Source organism: Syngnathus typhle, linkage group LG14, assembly GCF_033458585.1.
Source record: "Syngnathus typhle isolate RoL2023-S1 ecotype Sweden linkage group LG14, RoL_Styp_1.0, whole genome shotgun sequence".
In the NCBI taxonomy this organism is placed as follows: Eukaryota; Metazoa; Chordata; class Actinopteri; order Syngnathiformes; family Syngnathidae; genus Syngnathus; species Syngnathus typhle.
The window spans coordinates 10,531,805-10,544,988 of NC_083751.1; the positions used below are offsets into that span (position 1 = coordinate 10,531,805).

Consider the following 13,184-nt stretch of genomic DNA (forward strand, 5'->3'; position numbering starts at 1 on the left):
ATAAAGTCAAGATCAATCTTTGGAATTTGCATTTCATATTTACAAAAATAGACCTGGGAATACCAAAATTTGTAATTGCAATCATTTTTGTTCCACTGACGGTGTAGCATACATGTGAAATGTGCTTGACTACGTATTTACTATGTTTGAGGCTGGCATTCATGGTCTTGAATGTGTGGCAAAATGAAATGCAAGTAATCATGCACGGCGATGATTGTCTCGCATCACAAGACGCTTCCACCGCATTGAAAGTGGCCAAATGCAGCATTTTGCTTTCAGAGAGACGATTACTTTTAAGCGGCGGTCTCCCACATACTATACATGTCACATCATCAAAAGATAACATTGAACATCAGAATATACGTGAGGGGGATGATTGGCTTTAGAGTTGTCTGCCAGATGCTTTTTTCCCTGCAGGGAAAGGACAGATTTTGTACATGATTTTGAAGAATGACACAGTTGCATCTTGATAACTTGTGCTGTAGCCAAAGCAACAAAATTCCCACACATCTATCACACTCATATATGTCAAATCATTCCCTTAATGCAGGGGTGTCAAACTTATTTTTTTTGCGGGCCGCATTGTAGTCATAGCTTCTTTCGGAGGGCCATTATGACTGTCAACCCAAATAAATGTAAAAGCTACAAAACAAACTGACAAATAACTCGTTTTCAAATCAGACAAGTAAAAACTGGTCCAATATTTTTTTAAAAAAAAGATATTAAAAGTTAAAACAATTTGCAATTCTAGTAATGACACAAATTTGATGCACAATTTGTCTTTGCGGGCCACATAAAATGATGTGGCGGGCCGTATCTGGCCCCCGGGCCTTGAGTTTGACACCTGTGCCTTAATGTATTCGAGCCTCTCCTGGCTATCTTTTGGGTACATCCTGAAATGTTCGCTGGCCAATATTCAAATGCAGCAACATCTGGCCAGCAAAGGGTGCGGGTGACCCTTGGCCTTCCCGTCGTACTGAAGCAGAATATTTTGACAACAAAAGCACACATTGGCCCTCAATCCAAGTGGATCTAATTCAGCAGCCATAAAAAGGAAATTAATGGCCTACAAGCATCAGCGCACATAAAGAACTAATTTCATCTGCAAGTTCCATTAACGTGGGGCAATGTGTACTCGCAAGGAAGCTCTATAAAAATAGTGATTTGGCCAGCTAAATGCAAATGTGTTCCTCAATCAACACTACCAACTTCTACTGGGGTGGGTCATGCAAAGTGAGAGAAATCATCATATTCATCAAGTTAGTTCTCACAATGACATTCCTTGTGTTCAAATAAATAAACTTCTCGCGGTTGGTTGCAAATACTCCTGCAAAGCTGCAAAAGTGTGAATCGGATGCAGATTACTTCCCTGGAAATAAAATCTAAACAGGTCACACCTGGGAAAAGCTTTTTAAGCAGCTTCTTTGCATTCATGTTTTTTTTTCACCTCGAGACACGCCAAAGTTAATCAGCACATTTTGGATGTATGTTCCGAGGAGCAAAAATGTCTCACCTTTTCTAAGCAAAAATATACATTGCAGTAATCTGATTCCAGGTAACTGGCTCTCTCCTGCTATCTCTCCTGTTCCTTGGACTTGAATCTCTGTCTTGACTTGCGGGCGCTTGCTCATTATTCCGATCTTGATTTGTGCCACGGCTAATGAGTAGAGGGACTCTGGTCGCAGAGTTGGAATGTTTGGATTAATGTAGGCGCTGCAGCAGGCACGCAAGTTTGGGGATTCACTTCATTACTGCGGATTTATGAAATTTCAAGGCAGCGAGACAGCCGGGCTAATGATGCTCTCTTGTAAACACCGGAGACGGCCAGCCACCGCACCTGCCAAATTGCAAGCATGTCAATATAGATGGTCCACAGCCTCAGGACCAACAGATGGCTTGGTTTATTTCACTACAGCAAATATATATGCTGCAGGAACTAAATGAACACATTTGGTCAAGGGAATGTCATGTGATTTAATATGCTGTAGAATATCCATTTGATCCTGTTAAGAAAATATTACACTGCCCATGATTAAGATGATATTTAAAGTCTTGAAAAGACACAGAATATCCCGTTTCCGTATGGAGCTGGATTAGTTTTTCTTCACTCCCTTCGCCTATTGCGCTTGCTTTTTGTGCTAAGGAACTTGACGGCCAGCTGCTGGACTGTCAGCTTGGCTGAGTGATTAAAAAGAGCTTGGGGCTGACAGTCTCGCTATCCCTGATAGAGGCAGGGAAATAAAGTCGCGGCTCTGTTTAGTCAGGCACAGATGGAGGACAAAACGGGGCTTGGTTGGTGAGAGATGGGAGGGATCCACAAGTGGACATGATAGAGATGAGAACAAATACACACAATGCACGGGACGTAAATTTGGTTGGAAACTAAGAGATGAAATGCTGAGAAAGAGCAGAAGGGCAAAGACGACAGGCGCTATAAGGTGGAAACAAAGACATCAGTGGCGGTAAAGAAACGGTTGATGGTGAATTCCAAGCAGAAGAAAATTGCAACATGAAGTGAGTGCATACATATACATGTATGTATACGTGTATATATATATATATCCATCCATCCATCTTCTTACGCTTATCCGAGGTCGGGTCGCGGGGGCAGCAGCTTTAGGAGGGACTCCCAGACTTTCCTCTCCCCGGCCACTTCATCCAGCTCCTCCCAGGAGATCCCAAGGCGTTCCCAGGCCAGCCGAGAGACATAGTCTCTCCAGCGCATCCTGGGTCGTCCCCGAGGTCTCCTACCGGTGGGACATGCCCGGAACACCTCCCCAGGGAGGCGTCCAGGAGGCATCCTGATGAGATGCCCGAGCCACCTCATCTGGCTCCTCTCAACATGGAGGAGTAGCGACTCTACTCCGAGTCTCTCCCGGATGACCGAACTTCTCACCCTATCTCTCAGGGAGAGCCCGGACATCCTGCGGAGAAAACTCATTTCGGCCGCTTGTATCCGGGATCTCGTTCTTTCGGTCACGACCCATAGCTCGTGACCATAGGTGAGGGTAGGAGCGTAAATCGACCGGTAAATTGAGAGCTTTGCCTTTTGGCTCAGCTCTTTCTTTACCACAACGGACCGGTACAGAGTCCGCATTACTGCCGACGCTGCACCGATCCGCTTGTCGATTTCGCGCTCCATCCTCCCCTCACTCGTGAACAAGACCCCAAGATACTTAAACTCCTCCATTTGGGGCAGGATCTCCTCCCCGATCCAGAGAGGGCATTCCACACTTTTCCGATCGAGGACCATGGACTCGGATTTGGAGGTGCTGACCCTCATCCCGACCGCTTCACACTCGGCTGAGAGCCGCTCCAGTGAGAGCTGGAGATCACGGCCTGAAGAAGCCAACAGCACAACGTCGTCTGCAAAAAGCAGAGACGCGATGCTGAGGTCCCCAAACCGGACCCCTCAACGCCTCGGCTGCGCCTAGAAATTCTGTCCATAAAAATTATGAACAGAATCGGTGACAAAGGGCAGCCTTGGCGGAGTCCAACCCTCACTGGGAACGAATCAGACTTACTGCCGGAAATGTGGATCAAACTCTGTCATCGGTGATACAGGGACCGAACCGCCCTTATCAGTTGGTTCGGTACCCCGTACTCCCAAAGCACCCCCCACAGAACCTCCCAAGGGACACGGTCGAACGCCTTCTCCAAGTCCACAAAACACATGTGGACTGGTTGAGCGAACTCCCATGCACCCTCGAGGATCCTGCTGAGGGTGAAGAGCTGGCCCACTGTTCCACGGCCAGGACGAAAGCCACACTGTTCCTCCTGAATCCGAGGTTCGACCTCCCGACGGACCCTCCTCTCCAGCACCACTGAATAGACCTTACCAGGGAGGCTGAGGAGTGTAATTCCCCTGTAATTGGAACACACCCTCCGGTCCCCCTTCTTAAAGAGGGGAACCACCACCCCAGTCTGCCAATCCAGAGGCACTGTCCCCGAAGTCCACGCAATGTTGTAGAGACGTGTCAGCCATGACCGCCCCACAACATCCAGAGCCCTTAAGAAATCCGGGCGGATCTCATCCACCCCCGGGGCCTTGCCACCGAGGAGTTTTTTAACTACATCAGTGACTTCGACCCCAGAGATTGGAGAGTCCGCCTCAGAGTCCCCAGGCCCTGCTTCCACAATGGAAGGCGTGTAGGTGGAATTGACGAGGTATAAGTATTCTCCCCACCGACACACGACGTCCCGAGTCGAGGACAGCAGCACACGGTCTCCACTGTAAACAGTGTTGACGTTGCACTGCTTCCCCCTCCTGAGACGCCGGATGATGGACCAGAATTTCCTCAAAGCCGTCCGGAAGTCATTCTCCATGGCCTCGCCAAACTCCTCCCACGCCCGGGTTTTTGCCTCAGCAACCGTCGAAGCCGCGTTCCGCTTGGCCATCCGGTACCTGTCAGCTGCCTCCGGAGTCCCACAGGCCAAAACGGCCCGATAGGACTCCTTCTTCAGCTTGACGGCATCCCTTACCGCCGGTGTCCACCAGCGGGTTAGGGGTTTGCCGCCACGACAGGCACCAATGACCTTACGGCCACAGCCCCTTTGGCCCCTCCCACAGGTGGTGAGCACATGGGAAGGGGGACCCACGTTTCCTTTTCGGGCTGTGCCCGGCCGGGACCCATGGGCGAAGGCCCGGCCACCAGACGCTCGCCTTCGAGCCCCGCCTCCAGGCCTGGCTCCAGAGGGGGGCCCCGGTGACCCGCGTCCGGGTGAGGGAAAACAACATCCATTTGTTTTTATCATCATAAGGGGCTAATGTGAGCCGTGCTTTGTCTAGGCCCTCACCTAGGACCCGTTCGCCATGGGTGACCCTCCTGGGATCATAGGGGCACGCAAACCCCTCCACCACGATAAGGTGACGACCCACGGAGGGGTATATATCTATATCTATATCTATATATCTATATCTTTCTATAGATATAGATATAGATATAGATATAGATATAGATATAGATATAGATATATATCTTTCTATAGATATAGATATAGATATAGATATAGATATAGATATAGATATAGATAGATATATAGATATATATTAGGGGTGTAACGATACATCGATACACATCGATTAATCGATATAATGCTCTACGATTTATTGGCATCGATGCTAAACGTAAACATCGATTTATATCGCCGTGTTTGACCTCGGACATTATACGCGACTTTATTTTGAAATCCAGTTCATTGTTGCTTGCTTCCTCTTTCTGGGAGCAGTGCGCCCGGCGTTGTTGTGTTGTGAGCAGAGCAGGCACGTGAAAGAGGAGTCGACAACTAGTACGCGGCTCCTGGGCTGGTGCTATGGCTCGTGTCCAAAAAGACGAGGAAATTTGCTCCGCTTTAGGCTTCAAGTCATTCGTTTGGAAGCACTTTGGATTCCAAAGAAAAGATGGCTCAACGGACAAGACACGTGCAGTTTGTAAATCCTGCCATGCGGTGATCAAATATTCAGGGAGCACAAATCTCGCCGCACATTTAAAGAAAAAACACGACATCAAAGTTCAGTGTTAAAATAAGCACTTTGTATACTGCAATACTCTTGTAATTTCCTAAATAAAGAGTTTGCAGTACCTTGTTGATTTTGCGTATGAATTGTTATAAATCAGGATATTGTTCTATATTTTTTATTTAAAAAAATATATATCGATCGTAGAGCACTATATCGCGATATATCGTGAATGAATCGCAGCAGGCTTTAAGATATCGGCAAATATCGTATCGTAGTTCTTTGTATCGATATTATATCGTATCATGACAAAACCCGCGATTTACACCCCTACTAACCACTATACGATCACGTCTTGGTGCTCAAGTTCTGGCGAAAGCTCTCTGTTTATTTAATTGTTAGGACTGAGAACCGGATTAAATTGCCGTGACCCGGATTCGCTGCGGCCACAACGCAGAGTACTAACCACTATACGATGACGGCTTGGTGCTCAAGTTCTGGCGAAAGTTCTCTCTTTATTCAATTGTTAGCACTGAGAACCGAATTAAAATGCCGTGACTCGGATTCGGACCGGGGTTGCTGCGGCCACAACGCAGAGTACTAACCACTATACGATCACGGCTTGGTGCTCAAGTTCTGGCGAAAGCTCTCTGTTTATTTAATTGTTAGGACTGAGAACCGGATTAAAATGCCGTGACCCGGATTCGCTGCGGCCACAACGCAGAGTACTAACCACTATACGATCAAGGGTTGGTGCTCAAGTTCTGGCGAAAGTTCTCTCTTTATTTAATTGTTAGGACTGAGAACCGAATTAAAATGCCGTGACCCGGATTCGGGCCGGGGTTGCTGCGGCCACAACGCAGAGTACTAACCACTATACGATCACGGCTTGGTGCTGAAGTTCTGGCGAAAGCTCTCTCTTTATTTAATTGTTAGGACTAAGAACCGGATTAAAATGCTGTGACCCGGATTCGCTGCGGCCACAACGCAGAGTAGTAACCACTATACGATCAAGGCTTGGTGCTCAAGTTCTGGCGAAAGTTCTCTCTTTATTTAATTGTTAGGACTGAGAACCGGTTTAAAATGCCGTGACCCGGATTCGGACCGGGGTTGCTGCGGCCACAACGCAGAGTACTAACCACTATACGATCACGGCTTGGTGCTCAAGTTCGTGCGAAAGCTCTCCGTTTATTTAATTGTTAGGACTGAGAACCGGACTAAAATGCCGTGAACCGAATTCGCTGCGGCCACAACGCAGATGCTAACCACTATACGATCGCGGCTTGGGTCTAAATTTCTGGGGAAAGTTCTCTTTATTTAGTTGTTAGGACTGAGAACCAGATTAAGATGCCGTGACCCGGATTCGAACCGGGGTTGCTGCGGCCACAACGCAGAGTACTAGCCACTATACGATCACGGCTTGGTGCTCATGCTCTGGCGAAAGCTCTCTCTTTATTTAATTGTTGGGACTGAGAACCGGATTAAAATGCCGTGACCCGGATTCGCTGCGGCCACAACGCAGAGTACTAACCACTATACGATCACGGCTTGGTGCTCAAGTTCGTGCGAAAGCTCTCCGTTTATTTAATTGTTAGGACTGAGAACCGGATTAAAATGCCGTGAACCGAATTCGCTGCGGCCACAACGCAGAGTACTAACCACTATACGATCAAGGCTTGGGTCTAAATTTCTGGCGAAAGTTCTCTTTATTCAGTTGTTAGGACTGAGAACCGGATCAAGATGCCGTGACCCGGAGTCGAACCGGGGTTGCTGCGGCCACAACGCAGAGTACTAACCACTATACGATCACGGCTTGGGTCTAAATTTCTGGCGAAAGTTCTCTTTATTTAGTTGTTAGGACTGAGAACCGGATTCAGATGCCGTGACCCGGATTCGAACCGGGGTTGCTGCGGCCACAACGCAGAGTACTAGCCACTATACGATCACGGCTTGGTGCTCAAGCTCTGGCGAAAGCTCTCTCTTTATTTAATTGTTGGGACTGAGAACCGGATTAAAATGCCGTGACCCGGATTCGCTGCGGCCACAACACAGAGTACTAACCACTATACGATCACGGCTTGGTGCTCAATTTCTGGCGAAAGTTCTCTCTTTATTTAATTGTTAGGACTGAGAACCGAATTAAAATGCCGTGACCCGGGTTCGGACCGGGGCTGCTGCGGCCACAACGCAGAGTACTAACCACTATACGATCACGGCTTGGTGTTCAAATTCTGGCAAAAGCTCTCTCTTTATTTAATTGTTAGGACTGAGAACCGGATTAAAATGCCGTGACCCGGATTTGCTGCGGCCACAACGCAGAGTACTAACCACTATACGATCACGGCTTGGTGCTCAATTTCTGGCGAAAGTTCTCTCTTTATTTAATTGTTAGGACTGAGAACCGAATTAAAATGCCGTGACCCGGATTCGGACCGGGGTTGCTGCGGCCACAACGCAGAGTACTAACCACTATACGATCACGGCTTGGTGCTCAAGTTTTGGCAAGAGCTCTCTCTTTATTTAATTGTTGGGACTGAGAACCGGATTAAAATGCCGTGACCCGGATTCGCTGCGGCCACAACACAGAGTACTAACCACTATACGATCACGGCTTGGTGCTCAATTTCTGGCGAAAGTTCTCTCTTTATTTAATTGTTAGGACTGAGAACCGAATTAAAATGCCGTGACCCGGGTTCGGACCGGGGCTGCTGCGGCCACAACGCAGAGTACTAACCACTATACGATCACGGCTTGGTGTTCAAATTCTGGCAAAAGCTCTCTCTTTATTTAATTGTTAGGACTGAGAACCGGATTAAAATGCCGTGACCCGGATTTGCTGCGGCCACAACGCAGAGTACTAACCACTATACGATCACGGCTTGGTGCTCAATTTCTGGCGAAAGTTCTCTCTTTATTTAATTGTTAGGACTGAGAACCGAATTAAAATGCCGTGACCCGGATTCGGACCGGGGTTGCTGCGGCCACAACGCAGAGTACTAACCACTATACGATCACGGCTTGGTGCTCAAGTTTTGGCAAGAGCTCTCTCTTTATTTAATTGTTAGGACTGAGAACCGGATTAAAATGCCGTGACCCGGATTCGCTGCGGCCACAACGCAGAGTACTAACCACTATACGATCACGCCTTGGTGCTCAAGTTCTGGCGAAAGTTCTCTCTTTATTTAATTGTTAGGACTGAGAACCAAATTGAAATGCCGTGACCCAGATTCGGACCAGGGTTGCCGCGGCCACAACCAGAGTACTAACCACTATACGATCACGGCTTGGTGCTCGAGTTCTGGCGAGAGCTCTCCGTTTATTTAATTGTTAGGACTGTGAACCGGATTAAAATGCCGTGACCCGGATTCGCTGCGGCCACAACGCAGAGTACTAACCACTAGGGGTGTAACGATACATCGATACACATCGATTAATCGATATAATGCTCTACGATTTATTGGCATCGATGATAAAGGTAAACATCGATTTATATCGCCGTGTTTGACCTCGGACATTAGACGCGACTTTATTTTGAAATCCAGTTCATTGTTGCTTGCTTCCTCTTTCCGGGAGCAGTGCGCCCGGCGTTGTTGTGTTGTGAGCAGAGCACGCACGTGAAAGGGGAGGCGACAACTAGTACGCGGCTCCTGGGCTGGTGCTATGGCTAGTGTCCAAAAAGACGAGGAAATTTGCTCCCCTTTAGGCTTCAAGTCATTCGTTTGGAAGCACTTTGGATTCCAAAGAAAAGATGGCTCAACGGACAAGACATGTTCAGTTTGTAAATCCTGCCATGCGGTGATCAAATATTCAGGGAGCACAAATCTCGCCGCACATTTAAAGAAAAAACACGACATCAAAGTTCAGTGTTAAAGTAAGCAATTTGTATACTACAATACTCTTGTCATTTCCTAAATAAAGAGTTTGCAGTACCTTGTTGATTTTGCGTATGAATTGCTATAAATCAGGATATTGTTCTATATTTTTTATTAAAAAAAAAAAAAAATCAATCGTAGAGCACTATATCGCGATATATCGTGAATGAATCGCAGCAGGCTTTAAGATATCGGCAAATATCGTATCGTAGTTCTTTATATCGATATTATATCGTATCGTGACAAAACCCGCGATTTACACCCCTAATATATATATATATATATATATATATATATATATATATATATGTCAATGTGTATATATACATACATATACACATTGACATTCGTAGACATAAATACGTATACAAAGAAGTACATTAACATACATATACATATTTATACACATACATACGTATACACACATCTTGTCCTTAATAGGGCCACACACAACCGATGTTCATTTGAATGAAAGAGAGTACCGGTGGCATTGTAGTAGTGTTTGCAAGTGTTTGCAGCTTTTTCCCACCGGGCGGGTGGATCCTCATATTACTGCAGTATAATATGCTGAGCCGAAAACAAAATGTAAATTATATGTGACATATAATCTTAGCCTCGCTGTCACGGTCATATTTCTCTTTATTGTTTCATATAAGTGGTAATAGGGCAAGACACACGAAGCAATCTCCAAATCCCTCGGTGATATGCATTTGGCAGAGTCCTCATAAAAATGACCAACAAGTCATTAATTGCTGACGTTTCGCCTGAGCTCAGAAATGATAGAAAAATGAAACTTGTGATAGTTTCCTCGTTTGCCATGTCTGGAGCTTCTCTCGAAGACCTGGTGGAAAATGAAGTCCTTCATTTTTGTTGTTGATCCTTCATATTTGATCAAGGTCATCCACTTCATTGCGGCTGTAAATCCGAGACTGTTAGCAAACACTAGCGCTGTTTGGAAATGCACATTTTTGTTTTCCAAACCACTGGGAAGGACTTTTCATTTACTACGACATATGTTCGTTAAATCTAGAATTTGTATTAAATATTCAAAAGTAACAGGGAGGTTTGTTTCTTTTAGGCTTTGTGTGGTGTGAAACCTTCTATTTCAGGACCCCGTTGACATGCTTTGTTGTTTTGACACTTTGGCGCCGCGCGCTGAATAATTAGTTCCGTGGAAAACAAAATATCTGTAGACTAATTTTGCTGCTGCCATCATTTCGATTAAGGTGAACAAACATGTCTGAGGAGAAGTCTCTCTTGCTCCAAACTGGACCATTCCATCACCTTGGTTAACAAAGGCAAATGATCCAAATGCCCTGCAAAACTGTAATGTTGCTCTTGTCAAATCTAACGTCTTCAGTTATCGCACTCCTCTTTCTACCATTTTCGGAGTGAGCCATGCAGGTCAAATGTCTACCTGGACATTTGTAACTAGAATGTGTTTGTACGTGGAGGAAAAAATGTCATGCCCCCCGCTGGCCAACAGAAGGTGTGCGAATCCTGCTGTGACACCCGTGAATGATGACACGGAGAGCAGCATATTTCTTGCAGACATTATAAGGGTGATGATGAATGAAAGAGGAGGAGCATTTTCACACTATAGATGCCCGAAATGGAGAGCGCTTAGGGGCCAGAAAGGAAACAAGAGGCTCTATTCTTCTCAACGTGGAAGATAAAGAGACATTCACCTCTCACTAACCTCAGGTGTCAGAGCCAAATGAAGAAGTGAGGCCTTTTCCCGAGGGACAGGCTTTATGATTATGATGAAATGCTTTTAGTGGGGCACTCCGTTTCCAATATGGCAGCCACTAAAATATATAGGAAGGATATATAGAGGTCATAAGCTAGAGTCCTTATATTTACATCACTCGGCATATTTAAACCATCTTGGGATATGCCAGCGAGGTAATAGACCGGACCAAATTTTTACTTCGGGTTCGAAAGCTCCGTATGAGAGTTTCCCAAGACATTTTGACTGCATCACTACTTGCAGCTTGTTTCCCAAACCGAGATGCCCATCATGAACAGTAGCCGCATGTCCCTGTGACTTAATAGCATATAAAATATTATTTTGGTGCATTGGAATTCATTTGTCCGACATTGCCAGCGGCGGTTTTACGAGTACGCTGGTTACAACTCCAACACCTCCTCGTTGTTCTCCAATGGTGGCTCAAATGAGTCGTTATTTCACGTCTCAGATGGCCCACTTCCACCAGCACAATGCCAAAATAAAAGATTGCAAGGATGACCCCATGTAACGGCATTAACAATTGATGTGAGATTGCATTTCATTTATCGGGTCATTAAAAGGCCAGTAAAGCAAATGAAGGAAGCAAACGTGAGATTAATTTCCGTGGGGATTGAAGACAATCCCGCACCGTGCCAGAAATCAATCACTCAAATGTGTGAGGCCAGACGGAGGAGAAAGGAACGGCGAATGGAGGGTAGTGAAGGAAGGAAGATTACGCTGTCACATATTGATAAACACTCAGCGACAACATAAACAACATGTTGACAACATCGACATGTCGAGGCTACGCTAATCCCCCCCCGCCTGCCGTTTGTGGGTGGTTCGGACCCAGCTCAAATACTCAATTGCAATCGTCTTACAAAATCTTAGTTGTGTGCGATCAATTTTACAATGTGGGCAAGCAAAATATTCAACATGGTTTACACGGTTTCTGGATTATCTGTTGTGGAGGTTGAAATGTTACCTGGAGGAGCAGAAAATTGCCCTGAAGAAAAACAGTCCTCATTATTCTGATCCCTCTTTCTGTCTGATGCTTGTGCTCAGTAGTTTGCACCTCAGTAGCATCAAAGTAGCGCCTATTTGCATTTGCATTGTCTGTCATGTATTCAGATCCACAAAGGAATTGTGTAATAATTTGGCAGTTTAGTGATGACGCGCTGCCTCCACACATCCAAATGTCCGTCTTCTTCTGTTCTGCTCCTGCGTCGCCGTTGTCCTCAGACTCCGGGCTGAAAACAGAGTTTTCTTTTGCAGAGTTGCCCCCGGTTGCCATGGTAACACAAGCCCTTCTAGGGGAGGTCGGGTGACGACAGTCATTTTATTTGCCTGTGACAGACAGCTGGGAACTGCAAAATGAATTTTGGTGCTGTGTACTTGCCACATGTGCAATAAACGTAAATTTTGATCTGCAATTTCAAACGGAAATCAACAAGTGCTTTCCATTGGGTGTATTTTGAGCAGAATAGCAACAGTGCACGTGAGCATCCGTGAAGTTGCTGAAATGTGCCAGCCACACATTTCCAATTGAAAGAAGAAGATGAGCAGGCTTTCAGCACACGTTGGCGCCAATCATGCAGTATGGCGGCAGCCACACCCAGCAGGACAGAAGAGATGACAGATGCCAAGACCCTCTTGGGACCCCGCAATCCAACTGCGTGGATGTTGAGCGAACTGACGACTGTCAATGTCCCGTAGGTGTGAATGGTTGTTCGTCACTCGTGTGATTGACTTGTCATCAGTTATGGGTGTAAGCTGTCACTTAGTCCCATTGGGCTGCCATCGGCTCAAAGCGCACCCCAAGCGAGGGACATTGAGCAGTCCACACATTTACAGTTCATGACTATGTTTTCCCATGTACAAATTGGTCAAATTGACTTTTTGAAATGTGATGGTTCTGCCATGCCTCTCTATCCCCAATCTATCATTGTCCACATGCCGTTGCATATGTATGTGTTCGTCATCTTGCTCGGCACATTTTCAAGAGCGTCTTCATGCATTCATGCATTCCGCTCCACCACAACACATACATTATAATGATGTTTGGCGACCATTTTCGCAGCTTGCAAAACAAGCGTAGCTCCACAAAGCTACACAAGCGATCCAT

General features: G+C 46.1%; 3 non-coding genes across 3 annotated transcripts; all 3 read right to left on the bottom strand.

Annotated features, from left to right (window-relative positions):
* Positions 1 to 6,806: 6,806 nt before the first annotated feature.
* trnah-gug (transfer RNA histidin (anticodon GUG)) lies at positions 6,807 to 6,878 on the bottom strand. The gene has a single exon. It is a non-coding gene; the product is annotated as a tRNA-His (tRNA).
* A 321-nt stretch (positions 6,879 to 7,199) lies between these two features.
* trnah-gug (transfer RNA histidin (anticodon GUG)) lies at positions 7,200 to 7,271 on the bottom strand. Its single transcript has one exon. It is a non-coding gene; the product is annotated as a tRNA-His (tRNA).
* A 65-nt stretch (positions 7,272 to 7,336) lies between these two features.
* trnah-gug (transfer RNA histidin (anticodon GUG)) lies at positions 7,337 to 7,408 on the bottom strand. The gene has a single exon. It is a non-coding gene; the product is annotated as a tRNA-His (tRNA).
* Between the last annotated feature and the right edge of the window lie 5,776 nt (positions 7,409 to 13,184).